The sequence below is a fragment of the Prenolepis imparis genome, unplaced genomic scaffold (genome assembly GCF_030444845.1).
Source record: "Prenolepis imparis isolate NDT839.2.m4 unplaced genomic scaffold, iyPreImpa1.0 SCAF_2, whole genome shotgun sequence".
In the NCBI taxonomy this organism is placed as follows: Eukaryota; Metazoa; Arthropoda; class Insecta; order Hymenoptera; family Formicidae; genus Prenolepis; species Prenolepis imparis.
Window position 1 is genome coordinate 1,504,268 of NW_028141160.1, and position 20,568 is coordinate 1,524,835.

At 40.1% G+C, this 20,568-nt stretch overlaps 1 pseudogene; it reads right to left on the reverse strand.

Annotated features, from left to right (window-relative positions):
* The window catches only part of LOC145948870 (ATP-dependent DNA helicase PIF1-like), a 29,618-nt pseudogene that overhangs the window by 7,191 nt on the left and 1,859 nt on the right, over window positions 1-20,568 (reverse strand).

Below are 20,568 nucleotides of genomic sequence, written 5' to 3' on the forward strand. Positions count from 1 at the left end.
CGGTAGAATTTTTGACAGAATCATTTTGTCGCGAACAATCAATAACTGCGAGAGGACCGCAATGTAGAAATTTCGCGATAGTTAGTACATTCTCAATATCACACCCGTAATAAGATTTGCGAAAACGAGAGTACATATCAAACAAGAGGGCGAATCTATTTTTTTCAAAATCTAAATTTAAATCATCATAGGGATAAGATTCAGAGTTTAGATACAGCTTTACGTTGGCTAATTTACAATGATCGAATACAGTAACATCTTTTGTCATAATATTTTTTCTACCAGTCTGCAGTGCAAAGATCACATATCGCGGCTTTTCCAGCTGAGAAGCAGTTTTCACAGTCCATGAATGCTTGGTTGTACTATGTAGCACAGGAAATTCGTATAGATCCCAAGCGCGAAAACTCATGTTTAAGAATTGCCCGCTTTCCAATGCTCGTAGCAAGGACAGTTTATTAACCTCATTCAATAGTACATGAGGCATACGCCATTGTATCTTGAGTAATTCAATAGCAGCTTCAGCAGGTCCATACAGACAATTGTTGTCGTTGCGCGAACGTATCAAAATTAATTCATGGCGAGCATTAATCACAACACGTTTGTAATCTTCACAAAATCCCAATAGCATGTTGAGCGGCACGCAAAAGTTGAACATACAAATTTCATTACATGCCCCATTATGTGTCATATCCCATCCAGCATTCTTCAAGATTTTACTTCTCTCGGTTGTTAAAGAAACATAATTTTTCATCGTTGAAGTTATTCCAACGTTTCTGTTGCGATCAATCTCCACACCATTGAGTTCATATCGAATTTCATCAAACATGAACGCAACACAATTATTTGTTAATATCATCGTTTCATTTGGATCTATTTTAGATGTCATTAACTTTCCCTCGACATACAAAAAGCTTTCGCACGGCAACGTGTACAAATCCTGGTGGTGTATAGGTATCCGTATCTCGTCGCTATGTCCAAGCGATGTGTTAGCATATGGATTGTATGTATGTGTCTCAACCTTGACGATACGATCATCAAAGACTGGTTCACCACCAATATTCAAAATATCAATCATCTTTTCGTACGATGAATCCCAATGATTTTAAAAATTCGCGATTCAATGCGCTGAGTTTCTTTTTAGTGTAACGAGATCTCTGATTATTGTCGCTCACTGCCACAGCTGCTCTCGCAAAAGTATTGTCCCTCGTAATGTCCCTCGTAAAATTATTATCTCTCACGTGCTCCGTATCATTTAGCACGAGCATCACACGCTAATTTTGTCGACGCCGTACGTGCAATCTTATAGTAACTTCCTCTCCTCGAAAATCCAACAATCGTCCTTCTTGATCAACAATGCGTATCGTTAGATCAGTAATGCTCCGTACGACGATCGGGAGATAAATGATCTGTGCAGGCGTTTCCGATATCTTATATCCTGGCGGCACGCTCGGTGAAAATTCATGTATCGTGTGTACGCGCTTGTCATTACTGTACGCACCAGTGGTGACGCTACATTCTATACGGATAATATTCACGCTAATAATATTTATAGGTAAATCCGAATCATGCCATTTGTGAGGTTGCAATATACGGTTCGACGAGAATCCTAACAACGATCCTATATTGTATGGTTTATTAAAGTTTATTCTATAGATGCATTTGATTTCGCTCTTTAGAGTATTATGATTGGCGCGAAGCGCTATTGCATCTTCATTCTGCTCTTTATTGGAAGGATATTGTGAAATTGCACGTCTCAGATACTCATCTATAGCTTGTATTTCGTATGATCCTTCGGGTATTGTAATTTCCTTGTCATCGTTATCAAAGTAAAATTTATTATTCATAGAATTTACATTCGGAATCGTATGATAAGTTTCAAAATCTGTTAAACCGAGCTCATAATCACCATTCGATAAATCTATAGCTGGAAAGTAGCTTACAGCGAGAACGCTACTTTTGCCAGTCAACGTTAGTGTTAGCGACATGTTGTCAAACTGAATCGTGATGATGGATTGACAGGTTTTATATCAACCGTTTGAAGAAATCGTAAACACAATTGTCCACAATTATTCTGATTATAATTTTGATAGGATGTGTGATTGTATTCTATTTTCGTAACATTTAAATATTGCACCAATTCTTTGGGTGGTCGTAGATTACCAAAACTATCGAAATATATTGATCGATTTCCCCTCTTTACATATGCTACCCAATGAGTACCGGGACCATCAACGTCGTCCAAATTGACGATACCGCTCTCATTTTGTCGCACACCGTTTATCGGTAAATTATTGCGCATGAAAACACCTCTAAAGAATGGTATATGCATACGTCTTGCCAGTTGTTCTAATTGTACATTAGTTGTTACACCCACAGGCATTTTTAGCGTTTTTTTTTTGACGTTTTTTTTTTTCTTAGTTGAGAATCCCTGTCCACGCTTGTATGGAGCGAGATAAACTCCACGACCTTCCATAGCGCGATTATGACGTTGCATTTCTTCAAGCTGACGTTGCGCAGCCTTGCTATCATTCACAGCCTTTGCGACTCCCGCTGCTCCACCGGCCAACGAACCGAGAACTCCCAACAATGGTAAAATTGGCAAGATACCACCACGCTTCGCCACAGACAGTATTCGTTTCTTCTTCTTTTTCAAAGATTTTTTCGTCTTCATCCCCATACCGAATTTTGTCTTTGCTTTCATAGCTGCCCAAACAGTCGTAGCGGCTGCTCTTTCACCAAGAGTCGAATCTCTCGCAGTAATACGTTTTCGCGCTTTCGCAGCGAGTATATTGTCAGCAACGTGTCGTTCCCTGAGGGCGTTGTTTTGAGAATATGCAATGTCGTGCTCGCGACACGCAGCATCCAATGGATTAATGCCTCGATCACCTCTAGCCAATCGCTTTTCCAAATGAGTCCCGGACCGCAAAACTGATAGCCGGGGATATGTAATTCGATCGGAAGTGCGTTTATCGCGCGATTAAAGAGACCACTACCTATTTTCGTTGACATTCGCTGCAATCCTTTATCATCGGCGCTGGACCGTCGATGTGCGTTTGCTGCCACGGTCGATTGTAATGTTTGAAACATCGACGACAGGTCTGAATCTCTGGATCCGCCTTTATGTGTTCCGGAAGCTTGTCCCACACGTAGTGGATGTGATTTTCATATCGCAATAAAAATGCTTTTGGTACAAATTGCAGCTGTTCGGCGCTTAAACCGTGAATATCGGAAGCACTTGTTAGCAGGACAAACATTTTTTCAATACTGAGTGATTCATGGTTTCGCGCAGCTATAAATAGGCTCTCCATGACTCATTCATTCATTCGAGAGAAAACATGCGGTTCGTTCAGCAATCGACGATAATCAAAGTTACAAATTTCGACGATAAAACACGGTTGATGTCGGATAAAGAAATACGCAGACATGGAAACATACTGCCGAATACTATACGCGGAATCATTTGCGGTCCTTCGAATTGTGGTAAAACTAACGCGTTGATTAGTTTGATAGAAAGCCCGCACGGCGTTTGCTTCGAGAACGTGTACGTATACTCGAAATCGCTTCAACAACCGAAATATCGATATTTGGAAAATTTGCTATCACCGATAGAAGAAATTGGTTATTTTACATTCTCTAATAATAGTGATGTCATTCCACCGAGTGAGGCGCTTCCGAATTCCATTTTTATCTTTGATGACGTGGCATGTGACAAGCAAGATACGATAAGAGAGTACTTTGCAATGGGGCGACACTCGAGCGTCGACTGTTTCTATCTTTGTCAAACGTATGCCAAGATACCCAAGCATCTTGTACGTGACAATGCAAACTTATTAATTTTATTTAAACAAGATGGGACAAACTTGAAACATGTGTACAACGATCATGTAAATACAGATATGTCATACAATAATTTTCGCGCATTTTGTCAGAAATGTTGGCAACATAAATATGGATTTGCAGCGATTGACAAGGACAGTCCGCTGACTAATGGACGACACAGAAAAGGATTTAATGAATTTGCAATACCACAAAGCACTTAGTCGCTTTCGATGCATTGATGGAGCAACGTCTAAATTGCAACATTATGAATAACGATCGTGAAAAGATTGTGTTAGAGATTGCGAAAACGAGCGATTCAATCCGTAAAAAATATCGTTTCTTGAAAACTGGTAAAATGGCGGAGGACGATGCATTGGAGAGGCATTTTAAACCAATCTCTGAACCTCTGAAACAGCTTGTTGAAAATACAGTTGGTGTTGAGTCTGGTGAAGAAAAGATTGAACCATTGAGTATGCTCGGAGAGAAAAAAGAGTTTAAAACAAAGCGATCAAATATATCATTGAGCGGTATAACTTCTACTCCAAAGCGAATCAAAAGCAGGCGAATGCAACAATTATTGGATGCAACTACTTCTACTCCGATACAAGATGTACAGCCAAGGCAATTATTGCATGATAAGACATCTATGGAGGAAATTTTCGAGACTTCACCTCAATCGCTTGTGACATCAATTCAACATTCATTACAAACATCCGATGGTCAAAATTCATTGCGAAATCACCTGGGTCCACTTGCTCAAAAATATGTGGCAGCTATATTGAGTCAAGATAAAAATTCCAAGATGGATTACGTATACGGTGTTAAATTTATCGACAAAGGAATGACGCTCGGTAATAAAAATTTCGATGTGGATAAAAATGATAATATAATTATCGATGGGTCAAAATACGTTGGAACAGCAGGTCTTTACTAGTTGGTTTTCAAGAGAATTCCCGACGATGAAATATATACTGCGAATGACTTGCAAAACTATAAAAGTATATTAATAAGAACAAATGCTCACAGACGAAATGGTAATGTGAATCAGCCTGTATTAGGTAACAAGGGATACAAATATAAATATATAATCGCACCATTATTCTCTGATAAAAAATCTGGAAAAGATATACCGCATGCTATGATCTTAAACAATAATAAGATTGATTACGTGCATTGGAATGATCCCAACGAGTTGGTAGATCGTCTGCGATTGCTCGAAGCTTCACGTCAAGCCGGCAACAACGCCCACAGCAATGAAATATTATCGATTATCGAGGAACTTTACGAAGCTCGTATTATTATAAAATAAGTTATACATCCACGATACGAGTCAGTCTGTCAATATTAGTGGTATCGAAATGTCGATTAATAAATTTGGATTATCACTTGGAACGTCGAATAATAATTCATATTATCAATGGGATGGATTACTAAGAAATTACGTGCGCGATAATACTCTGTGTCTAACAGCCTCCGGCTATGACGCAAGGTCGCGCAAGATACGACGTGTAGCGCAACCAGAAGATGATAATGATGCAGCCAACAAACAATATGTCGAAGCGAGTGTCAAGCTTTTGAGAGATCAACAGAAAGAAATTGAGAAAAAAATAATCAGGCTTGAAAGGAATATGCAGGCGCTATTATTAACGCTGGATAAAATGGCTGTAACGCAGACTACATCAAAAGATACATAAAGAACTGTACGTGAAAATTATATCACATTATTACAAATATGCCTCGATCAAACACCTCTGAAAAGCAGCTACTCGTGGAGGAATTGCACGCTCCAGCGAGAAGAAATTTTCCGCGTAGACGTGTCATAGTACATGGATACGACGACCTGTGGCAAGCTGACGTGGTCGAGATGCGTCCTTATGCAAGAGTCAACAAAGGATACAATTACATACTCACCGTCATCGATGTGTTGAGCAAGTATGCATGGGCCCTGCCGCTCAAGAATAAGAGCGGACGCGAAACAGCTGACGCTATCGCTGAGATAATTCGAGATAGCAAGAGATGTCCGAGAAACATGCAAACCGATAGAGGAAAAGAATTTTACAATGCAAATGTGCAGAAACTCGTAAAAAAACACAACATCAATCATTACTCGACGTTATGAAAGCCTCAGTAGTGGAACGATTTAATCGTACTTTAAAGAACAATATGTGGAAAATGTTTACACTTAATGGTAATTACAAGTGGATCGACGCGCTGTCCCGACTCGTTGCAGAGTACAATGCGCGAAAACATCGTACTATCGGTATGAAACCTATCGATGTTACTCCGGAGATTGCCGAAAAACTTTTAAATACGGTATACAGTAACAAAAATTGCTGCTCCGGCAAGATTCAAAGTAGGCTGTCAGGTACGCGTGAGTAAATTCAAGACCGTCTTCGAAAAAGGTTTTACACCAAATTGGACTACTGAAATATTTAAAATTATCAAAGTGCAGAAAACTAATCCTGCGACATATATACTTGAAGATTTGCGCGGAAATTCCGTCGCCGGAGGATTCTACGAGTATGAGCTACATCATGTTGCAAATCCCGATGTATATCTCGTGGAAAAGGTTTTGCGGAAAAAAGGCGATGATGTTTATGTGAAATGGTTGGGACTGGATAAATCTCACAACTCATGGATTCATAAAAATATTTTATTATAAACATTTATTTAAAAGATTTGTACACTATTTATTTTACAATATATTTATCTAATAATTTTATAAATACAAATATACATATAATATACATATTTATACAAAATATACATATACAAAATATACATATTTTACAACAAATATTATTTACAAAGGTATTTTATAATGTCCCCATGGTAATGTATTAGTGGTTTCAGGTATGATATACCGCTTGTCATCGTGAGGACTTAGAGCAATTTTCGTCTCGCGAATGGTGTATACTTCATGCAATTTCGATCTTATACATGACTGACTACGTGTCATTTCAATCTCTTCATTCAAACACCGCGTGTAATCATCAAACGTTATCGTTCTCGCGACAACGTTACTCTTGACACCTTTTACTTTTTTGGTATCTTTCTTACCATCCACTCGTAATGCATACATTTTTGCTCTAAGCCCTACAAATTCGGTCATTATCGTACCGTTATTTTCATCTTTCATTAGACCTGGCACTTTTTTATTCACGAGCAGTATACCATACACATTGTCCGCAGCGTAATCGCTCGTATCAAATTTGCTTACGTCGCGCTTTATATTCTTATACACATCTTCACATTCGATGTGGTATATTAGGCTGTCTGTGTCGGTGTACATTATCCTGCATCTGTCGCGATATAGCGGTGACATGTACTCGTGATGAAATTCGTATAAACATGTTTTGGAGATGTCGAGTATGCACATGCCAACATAGATTGGTTTGTAAAATTTTACTTCGAGTTTACGTAATTCTACAGCGATTAGATTTTCTGAAAAGATGCTTCTACTGTGGAAATTTGGTTTCGTAATCATTGCCTCTGCACCGTATCTTCCTTCCCAATGTGTGATAAGTTTTACATCAACCCGATTACGTACATTTTCCATCGTTTTGCCGAATACCGCATTATTCATCAATTTATATAAATTTTTTTCAAAATCATTTTTCGCGTGTGTTCTAAATTGCGTATTAAGTTCGATATAATTTCGAAGCCATGGAGATTGCGCGAATTGTAATATGCGATGTATTTTTGCAACGCGAAGGCCGTGACGCGTACATTGCTGCAGGTTGCGGTAGTGTATCACATATCGCTTCTTGTTGTATAGCGTTGCGAGAAGCTTATCTTCCCGCTTGCCTGGTGGCTTGTCGCGTGTCGGGCAAAACGGTAGGTCAGTGTGCGCATCGTGAAGACATTGTGGATATTCTAAATCTACTTCAAGGATGTAGCCTGTAGGCGAATCGAGCGCGATAGATGATAAATTGAAACTAGACATGTCATCGACCCATTGAAAATCAGCATATGGCAACGGTTGACACATTGCCCATCCATACAAATTATTTACATCGAAGTACATAAGGTACGACGATGGTTTCGATGGATCATATGACTGCATGTACTTGTTATTAGCGTGTGCATATCTGTTTGAACATTGACTTAGACCACCGCGTATACCCCGTTCTATAAACATAACCATGTCGATATCGGTAAGCAATTCAAACGTAATATTTGTATGTTTTAGCATCGCGTCCCACGTATACCCGGGGAGAGTATAATAATACGCAGGGTCGAACCCATAACTCTCGATACAAGTGTCGCGGAAATTTTCAAAAATATCTGCTAATAACAAGACATCAGTTTTTAAATATAAGTCGCTATATTCGCCTAGAGTTCGAAGGAAGAATCGATTCCAAACGTTCTCAGCGTGCGCGTAATCGCTCTCTGATACAGTGTCACCGGTCAAGGAACTGTAGAATGATTCGCGCGGCGGTAAACGCGTGTCCTGCAGCTTGTCCACGCAGTCAATGTATTCGTACGGAAAGACACCTTTTCGCGTCAATAATTCGAAATTGTGAGTGGATAAATTTTGAAATTTCAATTGTAAATTTTTGAGTTTATCTTTACTTAGAAATGATGCCAATTTATCGAGACTAGTATTGAGAAATTTATATGAATCGATAAAACGTAATTTAATATTTCTGGATTTGTCTTCGGCAATTTGAACATTTTTTGTAAATGATATATATTTTTCTTTAGTTATTGGAAGTAATTCGATTCCCCCTTCGAACGCTGTAGCTATTTCCTTAATTATGAAATGTGAGTCGTAACCGGATAAATTATGAAATACTATTGGAATACATAAAGAGTTTTTATAATTTAAGTTGCAATTTGAGTGTGCTGGACCTCTGTACCGCCCGGTCAGATAACAATGATCGCGTACGCGTGTATTGTCATCTTGCGTGAATGGTTTCTCACATATATGACAATGTGTCGCGCTATGAAACTTTTCCCACTCGTCAAATGTTAAATTTACCATGGGGACGTTAGTTGCCAAAATATTCTTTACGCGTATCGCTAAATTTTGTAGTTGTTCGGAAAACCACGAAACGCAATCTACACTACGACGAGAATAATACTCGGATAATGAATCGTCATATGAGCAATGTACATAATATGCTATACTAAATACTTGATGATGTTGAAAGTTTTTTTCTTCTTCCGTCTTTGTCAGTACACATTCGAGGTCAGCGTATACGACAAAAGGAAGCCGTTCTTTCCTGGTATAGTTGGTGAACGCGAGCCACTTGTCCTTATCGCTCGGTAACCGGATAGCGCAGTCATTCATCTCTCCGCAGTCTACCGTATGTGACTGCAACTTGTCCTCAGACCCGAAATAATGCATACATCTGTAAAATTACAATTATAAATAATTTTATTTTATATACATATATAATTTACAATAAATATAATTTGTAATAAATATACATACCGATCGCAGATATATGCCTTGTGACCATGTTTGCTCAATTGCGAGCTCACGAGCCGGGAGAGATTCTTAATGCATGTGAAATGTCCAATGTTGTTGCTGTCTTCCACGTACAGCAAGTTGACGTGTCTGACTTTCTTCTGCTCGCTGAGACGCATTGGGACAATGTTCTTTTCTTCGATACAGTACACATTTATCGAAATGTTGTTTGATAGTTCAAATTTCTTAATTTGATTCACAGTCACTGGAAACTCAATGTCTTGGAGATTCAGCACTGTCGAATAATGGGGATATGACGACGTTCTCTCACTATATTTTGCAACTGGATGCAGAGCAGCGACCACCGCCCACACGAAACATGCATTGTCTTTTGATTGCACGTTCACCACCGCTCTTTTCATCATTATTTCTCGCGGTAATTTAATGTGGCATCCCGCATGCATTGGATTATACTTGTTTATATTTACAGTTAAATTGTTTATTCGCGATAATGCCCAACCACTATCGCGTTCTTGAAACTCTTCTAGCGATGCTAGTGTGGGGTCGATAACGCGGCGTTTGTACCAATCATGTAAATCGGAGGTGCGAAAGATTTCAAAGTTTTTCGTATTGATACTTTTATTAGCACGCTTATCACCCGACACGAACTCGCCATTAAATATAGTGTTCACTTTCACACTAGTGTGTTTTTGCAACACTTTTTGCACGTGTCTGATCACAATGTCTTTGGCCTCCTCTAGAAATTGACGAGGTTCAATGTGATTATAGTTTATTACTGCACCAGTCAAGATGCGGCTCTCGAACGCCGTATCAATCTCTCGCCATATAAGTCCGATGTCTCGCGAACTGCTTCCGGCACCTGCATGTACAAAACGTCTGCGTACCGAATTCTTCAACCCTTCGAGACGCGCGATTTGGGCGACAAGCGATTGTCGAACTCCGATCGGTAATCGTGGTCGTTTTATTCTACTTTGTTCTTCCAGTGATTCGATGTATTCGTCACATTGCTGCTCCCACACAATATATTCTTCCACCGAATTCACCCTTGCGGCTTGCTCCAACAAACTTGCTTCCAATTGTGCCATTTTTGAGATGCTCTTGCTGAACCTCTGACAATGATACTAACATGGTATGCCTCTTTACCATCCTTTTTATTTAATCGTAAAGATCATTGGCACTCGAGTATGTTGCACATTTAACCTTGACAATAATTCTAATATTTCATTAAGGATGATGTCATAGCAGCCGTGCATCGGCGCTTGAAAATTGCAATTTTACACATTTTGAACACCTGGGGGATGACAGCAGCCGGTGCATTGGCATTTGAATATGTTACATTTTGCACATTTTGACCTTGACAATAATTCTAACATTTCATTTGAGGATGATGTCATAGCAGCCGCGCATCGGCGCTTGAAAATTTTGAATATGTTGCATTTTGCACATTTTGACCTTGACAATAATTCTAACATTTCATTTGTGGATGATGTCATAGCAGCCGCGCATCGGCGCTTGAAATTTTGAATATGTTGCATTATTTTACATTTAATATTTCATTGAAGATGATGTCATAGCAGTCGTACATTGACGCTTGAAATTTTGGATATGTTGCATTATTTTACATTTCATATTTCGTTGAGGATGATGTCATAGCAGTCGTACATTGACGCTTGAAATTTCGAATATGTTGCATTATTTTACATTTAATATTTCGTTGAGGATGATGTCATAGCAGTCGTACATTGACGCTTGAAATTTTGAATATGATGCATTATTTTACATTTAATATTTCATTGAGGATGATGTCATAGCAGTCGTACATTGACGCTTGAAATTTTGGATATGTTGCATTATTTTACATTTAATATTTCATTGAGGATGATATCATAGCAGTCGTACATTGACGCTTGAAATTTTGGATATGTTGCATTATTTTACATTTAATATTTCATTGAGGATGATGTCATAGCAGTCGTACATTGACGCTTGAAATTTTGAATATGTTGCATTATTTTACATTTAATATTTTATTGAGGATGATGTCATAGCAGCCGTGCATCGGCGCTTGAAATTTTGAATATGTTGCATTATTTTACATTTAATATTTCATTGAGGATGATGTCATAGCAGTCGTACATTGACACTTGAAATTTTGGATATGTTGCATTATTTTACATTTAATATTTCATTGAGGATGATGTCATAGCAGTCGTACATTGACGCTTTGATTGGTTGAAAATAATTTTGCGTCAGCAATAATCCCCACCCCATTGCTTTGTATCAATAAAAACTTGTAATAATGATTTAGTATTGTATCAATCACTTATGTGAAAGGTTCTTTTAAAAATGTACTCCGCCAGCATGAATTATTACGTTCCAGTACAAGAGAGCAATGTTTTGTACAAGAAGAAATGTGACAAGTAAGTTTCAATATTATCTGTTAAATGAATTTTTCAATAAACAACTTTTTTTTTGTTGTTAAATAATTATTTTCAATAAAATTTTTATAGCATTCATCATGCGGCTCGTATACTTGGAAGAAGATACGTCTTAACCCCAACATCATACAAATATTTGGAAATAGGAATCAGCGTCGGAATAATATCCTATATGGAATTGGCTCTCGGTGATAATCGAGGGAATCAAATAATATTACCCATTGAAACATGGAAATCTCTAATGCGGAAACGAGCAGACGTTGAGCAGCTAACTGAAACTCCGCTATGGATTAGTGATCTGGCACTCGAAGCGGTTAACATGTATAATTCAAAAATTATAAAAATTACTTCATCTGATAATTCTATGTACATGAAACCATCAACGTTACTACATTTATTCGATTTCGACAAATGTATTGATCATATGTATTCCTGGCTGTGTGAGAATACTCATAGTGTTAATGAAAAATTTAAACAATTTGTAAATATTTTACAATGTGATAATATCCGCGATGTGAGCAATGCCGCAAAGGCGATACGTGATAGTAATATGTTTAATAGCGAATCACTTGTAGATTGTGAATTGATAACTTGTGCTATAAATGAAATTCTTCACGATGTTTGTAACAAATAAAATATTTTACTGTTAAACTGTGTGTTTAATTATTTCTTTCCCAATAAGATATAGCTAACAAAACTATTTCTTCGTTCTCTGGAGATTTAAAAAGTGATGAGCTAGCTGAGACATGATACTCCAGTTAGAACAAGAGAGATGTAGAATTAAAATCAAGAGGGAAGCAACATTATAATATGCGTCCCATCATAAAGTTTCAGATAGTCTTGAATGTAAAATTGGTAGAGAAGTTGTGATGGATAGAGAAGATGTGGTGGATGATGATGATGTGGTGAATGATGATGAGATGATGGTGATTGATAATATATCAGACGTTGATGATATATCAGACGTTGAAATGGGCTCGGACGTTGAAATTGAGCCCGCAACCGATTCCGATTATGATAGTGAGTGCGACGACGTTACTCGCGATACAAGAGTGCACAGCTTGTGCACAGCTGACATCATCGCCATGGATGATAGTACTAGAATGTGTGCGATACATATTTATTATTGTCCATGGGATGGACTCATGTTGTGTACAAGGTGTTTCATAAGATTGCGAGATCTGTATGTGGAGATTGGCGTCGTCCGCATTCACAGGACCGGGAGATTTGAACAACTTTTGGGGAGATGGTGCAGCGAGTGCAATAGCCCGCTGGACCAAATGTTCACACGGAATATGTGTCCAGTGTGCAATACATGTAAGTATTTCTTTTCATTTAAAAATTATTAAAATAATAAATTGTTTAATAAAATAAATATATTTAATAAAAATTTCTGTTATGCAGGAGTTCTGCCCTGCCGCCTCGCAACCACCGTCACCTCGCAGCCACCACCTCACGCACCGCCTCGTACCACAAGTGGTGATACATGGGTCGATCGTCATGGAATATCATATCGACCCATGTGGTTCGATCATCATGGCTCTGCTTTATATATTTTATATGTATATAATATTTTAAATTTTAAATTCACACACACACACACAAACATTTTGTAAAATATACACATACACACACATAGTTATATAATAAAAATTATTTTAAATATTAAAAATATATAGTTTATTTTAGAATAGGTCCTCTCCCCTTCCTCATCCTAAAAATATTAATTTAAAAAAAATATAAAAAAAATATTTAAAAAATTCTCTCTCGCGTCCGCCTCTCGCGCTCTCCTTCGCTGCATCAGCTCTCGCGCTCTCCATCGCCGCATCGTCTCGCAACATCTCTCTCTCGCTCTTGTGATATCTCTCTCGCGTGCACCTCGCGCTCTCCTTCGCTGCATCAGCTCTCGCGCTCTCCTTCGCGTCATCTCGCTACCTCTCGTCATCTCGCGCTATCTCTCTCGCTCTTGCATATACGCCTCGCTGCAACACCTCGCGCTCTCAATCGCCGCATCATCTCGCTACCGCTATCTCTCTTTCGCGAACGTCTCTCTCGCGACATCTCTCTCTCTCGCGTGCACCTCGCGCTATCCTTCACATTCCTCTCTCCCCGCGGACCCCTTACCCAAAAAGTTTCATGCGGTCTTTCGCGGATTCCCCTCTCCCCGCAGACCCCTCACCGACAAAGCTTCATGCGGTCTTTCGCGGACGCCTCCCCCTCCCCGCGGACCCCTCGCGGACCCGTCACCTAAATCGCGGACGCTCCCCACCCGCGGACCCCTCGCGGATCCTAACCTCGCGGACGCCTCCCCCTCCCCGCGGACCCCTCGCGGACCCTAACCTCGCGGACGCCTCCCCCTCCCCGCGGACCCCTCGCGGACCAGGCACCAAAATCGCGGACGCTTCCCCCTCCCCGCGTGACGTCATCCCCCCTCCCCGCGTGATGTCATCCCCCCTCCCCGCGTGACGTCATATCCCCTCCCCGCGTGACGTCATCCCCCCTGCCCGCGTGACGTCATCCCCCCTCCCCGCGTGACGTCATTCCCCGCGCCTTGGGTTCCCCTCGCCCCTCACCCCCCCTCATTGCCCCATGGGTTAGAATCGGCATAGTATTACTACTGATTATATTCAATAATAGCTTTTTCGCTAGCTATTACTGATGAAAGATCGTAATTAATTAAATGTAATCCTTCTAGAGATGTTACTCGCGATAATGCAACATAAATTTGACCACAACTAAATACAGAGTTACCGATGTCCATAATTGCACTTCGCAAACTCAATCCTTGGCTTTTATGAATAGTGATACCGTAACTCAGAGATAATGGAAATTGTTTTCTGATAACATACACTCGATTTATCACCTCTGTTGTGTGCCTCGAACAAGGCACTGGGGTTGCGCCGAATTAAGGATGAGGATCCTCGGGTCGACCGGGACGTCGTAGGAAGTTAAGAGGATTATTCTCTTTGGTTTTTCCTTTAAATATATTTTTATTTCGGATTGAATATGGTTTCACTTTATTTCTCGTCCTTTCTTTAAATATATATTCGCGTAACATTCGATGAGCGTATATTCGTATTCCTCTCAATAATTCAGGTCTTTGTTAGTGAGTCTCGTTCTGATGTTCCGGTTTCTTATTAGCGATCACGTCTTGATGTTTAGGAATTGTATTCGAGACTGCCTTCGCGGGCGGGCTCTCCGTCCTATATCCTCTTTGTTTCTTGGATTTCTTTCGGGAAAGGTCCTTGGAAACAGGTCTCTGATTGGTTAGTAATATTCACGCGTTTTTGTTCTAACTGCAAGCGAAGCAGGTTGAAGTCGCAGGTCTTCGCTTGCATCTCGCGGTTTCCGGTGCTTCACGCGTGTCTCGCTGCGTTAGCGTTTTCACGCGACGAGCGTTTGTCGAGAGCGCTCTTTTATAAGCAAAAATGTTTTACAGTATTCTATAAAGATATTCAGTAAATTGTAATTTCTAATAACTACTGGTTATAGTTCGGGCTATAACATTCCTCCCCCGTAAAAAAAAGAAAAACGGAGGTACGAAGTTTTTCGCTTTCTTATCTTATTTTTGTTAAGATTATTTCTAATGCTACGTACAGTTATAATTCCCGTTTAGCGTAATTTCGCCGGTATTTCTTATTATTTTATTTTCGAGCTGACCGTCACATTGTATGGTTATCGTTTGTTCGGCGTCCGTCGAGTATAACCAAGTGTGCTCTTGGTGTAATGCTATCCATAACATGTGGGTCGAGACATGGTGTCTTACATTACATTTGCTCTGATAATGTTGTCGCTGCGTATACATTTGAATTTCGCATGGTGCGTCTAAATCTACGCGGTGTACAGGTGAATTGCGTTTACATACATATTGTGTATTAATTTTATTACAGTTTCGTAATTCGCTTTCCGTCATTGTCGCATACGTTAATTTTTCTTTATCTATAACAATTATTTGATTATCTATTTTGATATAATTGTATACATTATTATAGGATGGTGTGGGGAATTTTATTACTTTTACAATATCATAGGTCGGTTGCGCAATTAAAGGGAAACGCAAAATAGTATATATTGTTGTCGGATCACAGTAAGTATATAACAGTAAGTATTAGTTTTCTATAAATAGCTTTAGTCTATTCGTATGCATGCGCACTGCTTTTCTTCCTTTTTTAATTGTGTAGTTTACGTCGGAATTCTTTTCGATTATTACGTAAGGTCCTGCCCATAGTGCATCTAATTTTTTCGATCGTCCCCGTCGGAGCGTCTCGTCGTATACTAGTACTTTGTCGCCTATCTTAAATTTTGTTTCTTTCGCGGATTTATCGTAGTACCCTTTGGCTTTTATTTTGTCTTCTTTAATATTCTCTTTCGCGAGTTGATTTGACGCCCGTATTCTTTCTTTTAATTCTTGCGAGTAGTCGTCGTAACTATACGTTAGTTTGGGCGGTCTCGCTAGAGCTGTCGGTAGGTCCGCTTGATGCCCGTATACTAATTCGAAAGGTGTATGCCCCGTAGCCGTGTGTGGGGTCGTGTTATACGTAAACATTGCGTAGGGAATCCACTCGTCCCAGTCTGTTTGGTCGGCATTTATATAGTGTCTTAAATATTCGGCTAACGTACGGTGTGAACGCTCTAATGCTCCGTTGCTTTCGGGGTGATAAGCTGTTGTCTGAATTTTATCGATTTTAAGTAATTTGCACGTATTCTTAAATATTTCACTTACAAAATTTGTTCCTTGGTAGGTTAGAATTTTTTCGGGAATTCCGTATTCGAAAATTATTTTCGTGGCGAATTCTTTCGCGATCGTGTTAGCTTCTTGGTTTGCGATCGGTATCGCTTTGCTAAATTTTGTTAAATTATCTTGGAAAGTTAGTAAATATTTATTTCCGTTATTAGTAATTGTTAACGGTCCGACTATATCTAACGCGCATTTTTCGAATGGTTTACTCGGCGTGTCCGTAATAATGAGGGGTGCTTTTACTCGTCGCGATAATTTATTTTTCTGGCAGGATTCGTATTTCGAGATATATTTTTCGACGTCTCTTGTTAATCCTGGCCAGTTATGTTTTAATCGAATTCTTTTTATTGTGCGTTCGATTCCTTGATGTCCTCCTGTGGGTGCATCATGATATTCGTAGAGTATTTGTTGTTTCTCCTCTTCGGTATATACTCTAGCGTTATCGGCGAGTTTTTCTTCTCTCTCTTCTTCCTCTTCTTCTACTTTGAAGATTTCTCTCTTTCTTTTCTCGCTTGCATCTCGAGTTACGTGTCGACTTAGCGCGTCGGCGTTCGCGTTTGATCGTCCGGCCTTGTGAATTATCTCGTAATCGTATTCTTCTAATTTTAATCTCCAGCGGATGAGTCTTGATCCGGGGTCCGTGACGTTAAATAGCCAAATTAGAGGTTTATGGTCGGTTATTATTTTAAATTTTGTTCCATAGACATATGGTCGAAAATGTTTAACTGCCCATACGATTGCTAACAATTCTTTTTCGGTCGTATTATAATTTTGCTCTGCCCGAGATAACACTCGGCTGGCGTAAGTGATAGGTCGGTCATTGCCTACCGGTCCCTGTGACAGCACGGCTCCGATTGCGTAGTCGGAGGCATCGGTGGTCACGTTGAATTCTTCGATGAAGTCCGGATATTTTAACACTGGCGCGGTCATTAATTTTTCTTTTAGGGTGTCGAACGCGATTTGTTGTTCGTTTCCCCATACAAAAACTTCCGTCTTTTTTGTTAGTTTTGTTAACGGTTTCGCGATTCGCGAGAAATCTTCAATGAATTTGCGATAGTAGCCCGCTAGTCCGATAAACGATTGTATGTCTTTTATTTTTTGTGGCGTCGGAAAATTTTTTACCGCGTCTAGTTTCGACGGATCGGGTAATATGCCGTTCTCGGAAATAATATGCCCTAAGTATATTACTTCTTTACGTAAAAATTCGCACTTTTCCGGTTGCAATTTTAAATTATGTTTTCGTAATCTCTGTAGTACTTCCACGAGTCTTTTGTTATGATCCTCTAAACTGGATCCGTATATTACGATGTCGTCGAGATAAACGAGACATCTGTGCCCTTGTATCCCTGTTAGTACCGAATTCATTAATCGTTGGAAGGTCGCAGGCGCGTTTTTTAATCCAAACGGCATTCGGTTGAACTCGTAGTGTCCATAGGGGATTGAAAAGGCGGTTTTGTTTTTATCGCGCTCAGCCATCGGTATCTGGTGATATCCTGATGCTAGATCAAGCGTCGTAAAATATTTGGCGTTCCCTAACTGGTCCAATATATCGGTAATATTAGGCAGGGGAAATGAGTCGCCTATAGTTAAATCGTTAACTTTTCGGAAGTCTACTACTACCCTGAGTCTTTGTTTTCCTGACGCATCGGCTTTTTTCGGCACTACTAATAATGGAGCATTCCATTGACTCATGCTTGTTTTAATAATTTAGTCTTTTAGCATTCCTTGCACTTGCTTATTTACTTCTGTTTTATGCTTCTCGGGAAGGCGGTATGGTCTTACGTTGACGGGCGAGGTGTCGGCGCGCGTGTTTATCTCGTGCTTTATCGTCGCGGTGCATGTCAGTGGTTCTTCATTTAAATGAAATATATCGCTATATTCTTCGCATATCCGTTGTACTGAGCGTTTTTCTTCGACGTTTAGATGATCCGTGCGTAATAATTGTCAGATTCGTTCGTCGCGCGTTGACGAGTTATGAGTGTCGCCCGTGTGTATCGTGTATACTTTGTGTGCGTTATCTTCACATATGTCTTCTACGGTTACGAGCGGCGTACTAATCTCTACGGTCTCGTCGGTCGTATTAATTATACTGACGGGGCACACAAAATTTTTTGGTTCTACCAGGCATCGTCCGATATATATTCCCGGTGCTGTTTCTTCGGCCTTTATCACGCCTATCTTATTACGATTCGTTGCCGCTTGTATTATCGTTTCGCTACGCGGTTTTAATTGAATTTTATTGTACGGTCGTAATTTTAATACGGCGTTTCCTATTTGAATCTCCTGTTTTTTGTAATCGCACGTGACTTGTTGCTTTTGTAGAAAATCGATTCCTATGATCCCTTCGTATTCCATTGGGAAGTCGTTCTTTACGACATAAATCGCGTGTTTGATTTTTCGGCTGCCTAGATCGATAGTCGCGTAGAATTTTCCTATTGTTCGCGCTTTATGCCCGGTTATGCCGATCAAAGTAATTTTGTCGTTGTATATCTCGGTTTCACCTTTCAGGTGTTTAACTTTTATTAAAGAGACAGTAGCTCCAGAATCGTAGAGCATGTTAATCTTGCCGTTCTTTACTTCGCGTAGGTAGAGTTATCAAGTTCAGGCTTGCTGCTCCACGAGACATTTGTCGCACGTGTGTTACCTGATATTCTATCGCGCGTGTCTTTTTATTCTTTTCTTCTTGCCGTTCTTCCTCGTCACTGCTATACTCGGATTCGGTATCTCTTTTTCGCGATTGCGGTTTCTTACGGTTCTCAATTTTATTTATGCTTCGCGATTTTTTATTATCGGTTCCCTTATCGCGGTCCGGTGTATTTGTTTTCGGCCTTCCATTTAGAGTCCAACACTCGTCGCGATTATGTCCGCGTTTTTTGCAATAATTGCAGAATTTCTCTACGGTATTTGCGCGAGGGGGCTTGTCCGGTTTTGGGAGCGCGTATTTACTGCTGCGGCAATCGCGTCCGTAATGTCCCGATTTTCCGCATTTATAACATTGCGTGGTTTTATGTTGACCTTGTCGCGGTTGTTGCCCAGTTTTGCTTTGCGATGCATTTGTCATTCGCGATGCGTTAGATCCTATTAACTTTTCTTCTGCGGTTGCGCCCGTTATCGCTTCTTGGAGTGTTGTGTATCGTTGTGATCGCACGAGTATTTTCAATTCGTTACGTAACCCGAATTGGAAATTGAGTAATGCTTGGCTTTGTATGGTTTCTAAAATAGCACGCTTATATGTGCTCGAACGCTTTTCTCCCTCAATCATTGAGCTATATAATTTCCTGGCAAGTTTGTCGACGCGTTGTCCGAAACTCTGTGCCGGTTCGTTAAAGTTTTGCTTGAGTGAATTGAACTCGATTTGTAAATACGCTGTACTCCGCTTACTTTGATAAGAATTTTCTAGTTGGTCTTTCAATTCTTCGAACGTTTGAATGTCTCGTGTCTCGAAATCTTGCATGGCTTTTCCCCGTAATTTAGTAAATAATATTCCTTGAATTAACGCTTCCTCGTCATCAGGGTGAATATTTTTAATTGCGTACGTACAGGAGTTTAAAAATTCTTGTAATCGGGTTCGCGTTGTGCCGTCGAACTCCGGTATCATTATTCGCGCCTCCTTTAGTGACATGTACCGTTGTGAGGCATTCCGCCGATTTCGGATATCACGCTCGGTTCGTCCGTAAGCTATACGAGGCTCGTGCTCTTCGTCCGAATCTCGATCATAAGCGCGTTCACGGGATCTAATCTGCCTATTGTCTAAGCGCCTATCCGCTCCCTGTTCGCGTGTGTGTTCGCGTAGATTCCGTCGATCTCCTGCGTCTCGATTGCGAGGGTAGTCGCGGTGATCACGTTGATTATTTCTGTCTCGCTCGGGAGTGAGTTCGCGTAGATCTTGCCGACTGTCGCATCTCTCTTCCGCATCTTGATTACGGGTGTGTTCACGGAGATGTCGATTATCGCGGTGCCTATTTGCATCCCGGTTGCGCGTTCGCGGGAGCTTTGACGACTGTCGTCTGATCTCTCTCCGCGTGACCTCCAATCGTACATTTTATTTATTTCTGTCCGCATTTCGATTTGTAAATCTCGTAGGCCTTGCAATACGTCGCGCATCATAGGATTTTCCTCGTTCGCGTTGTTTTCGA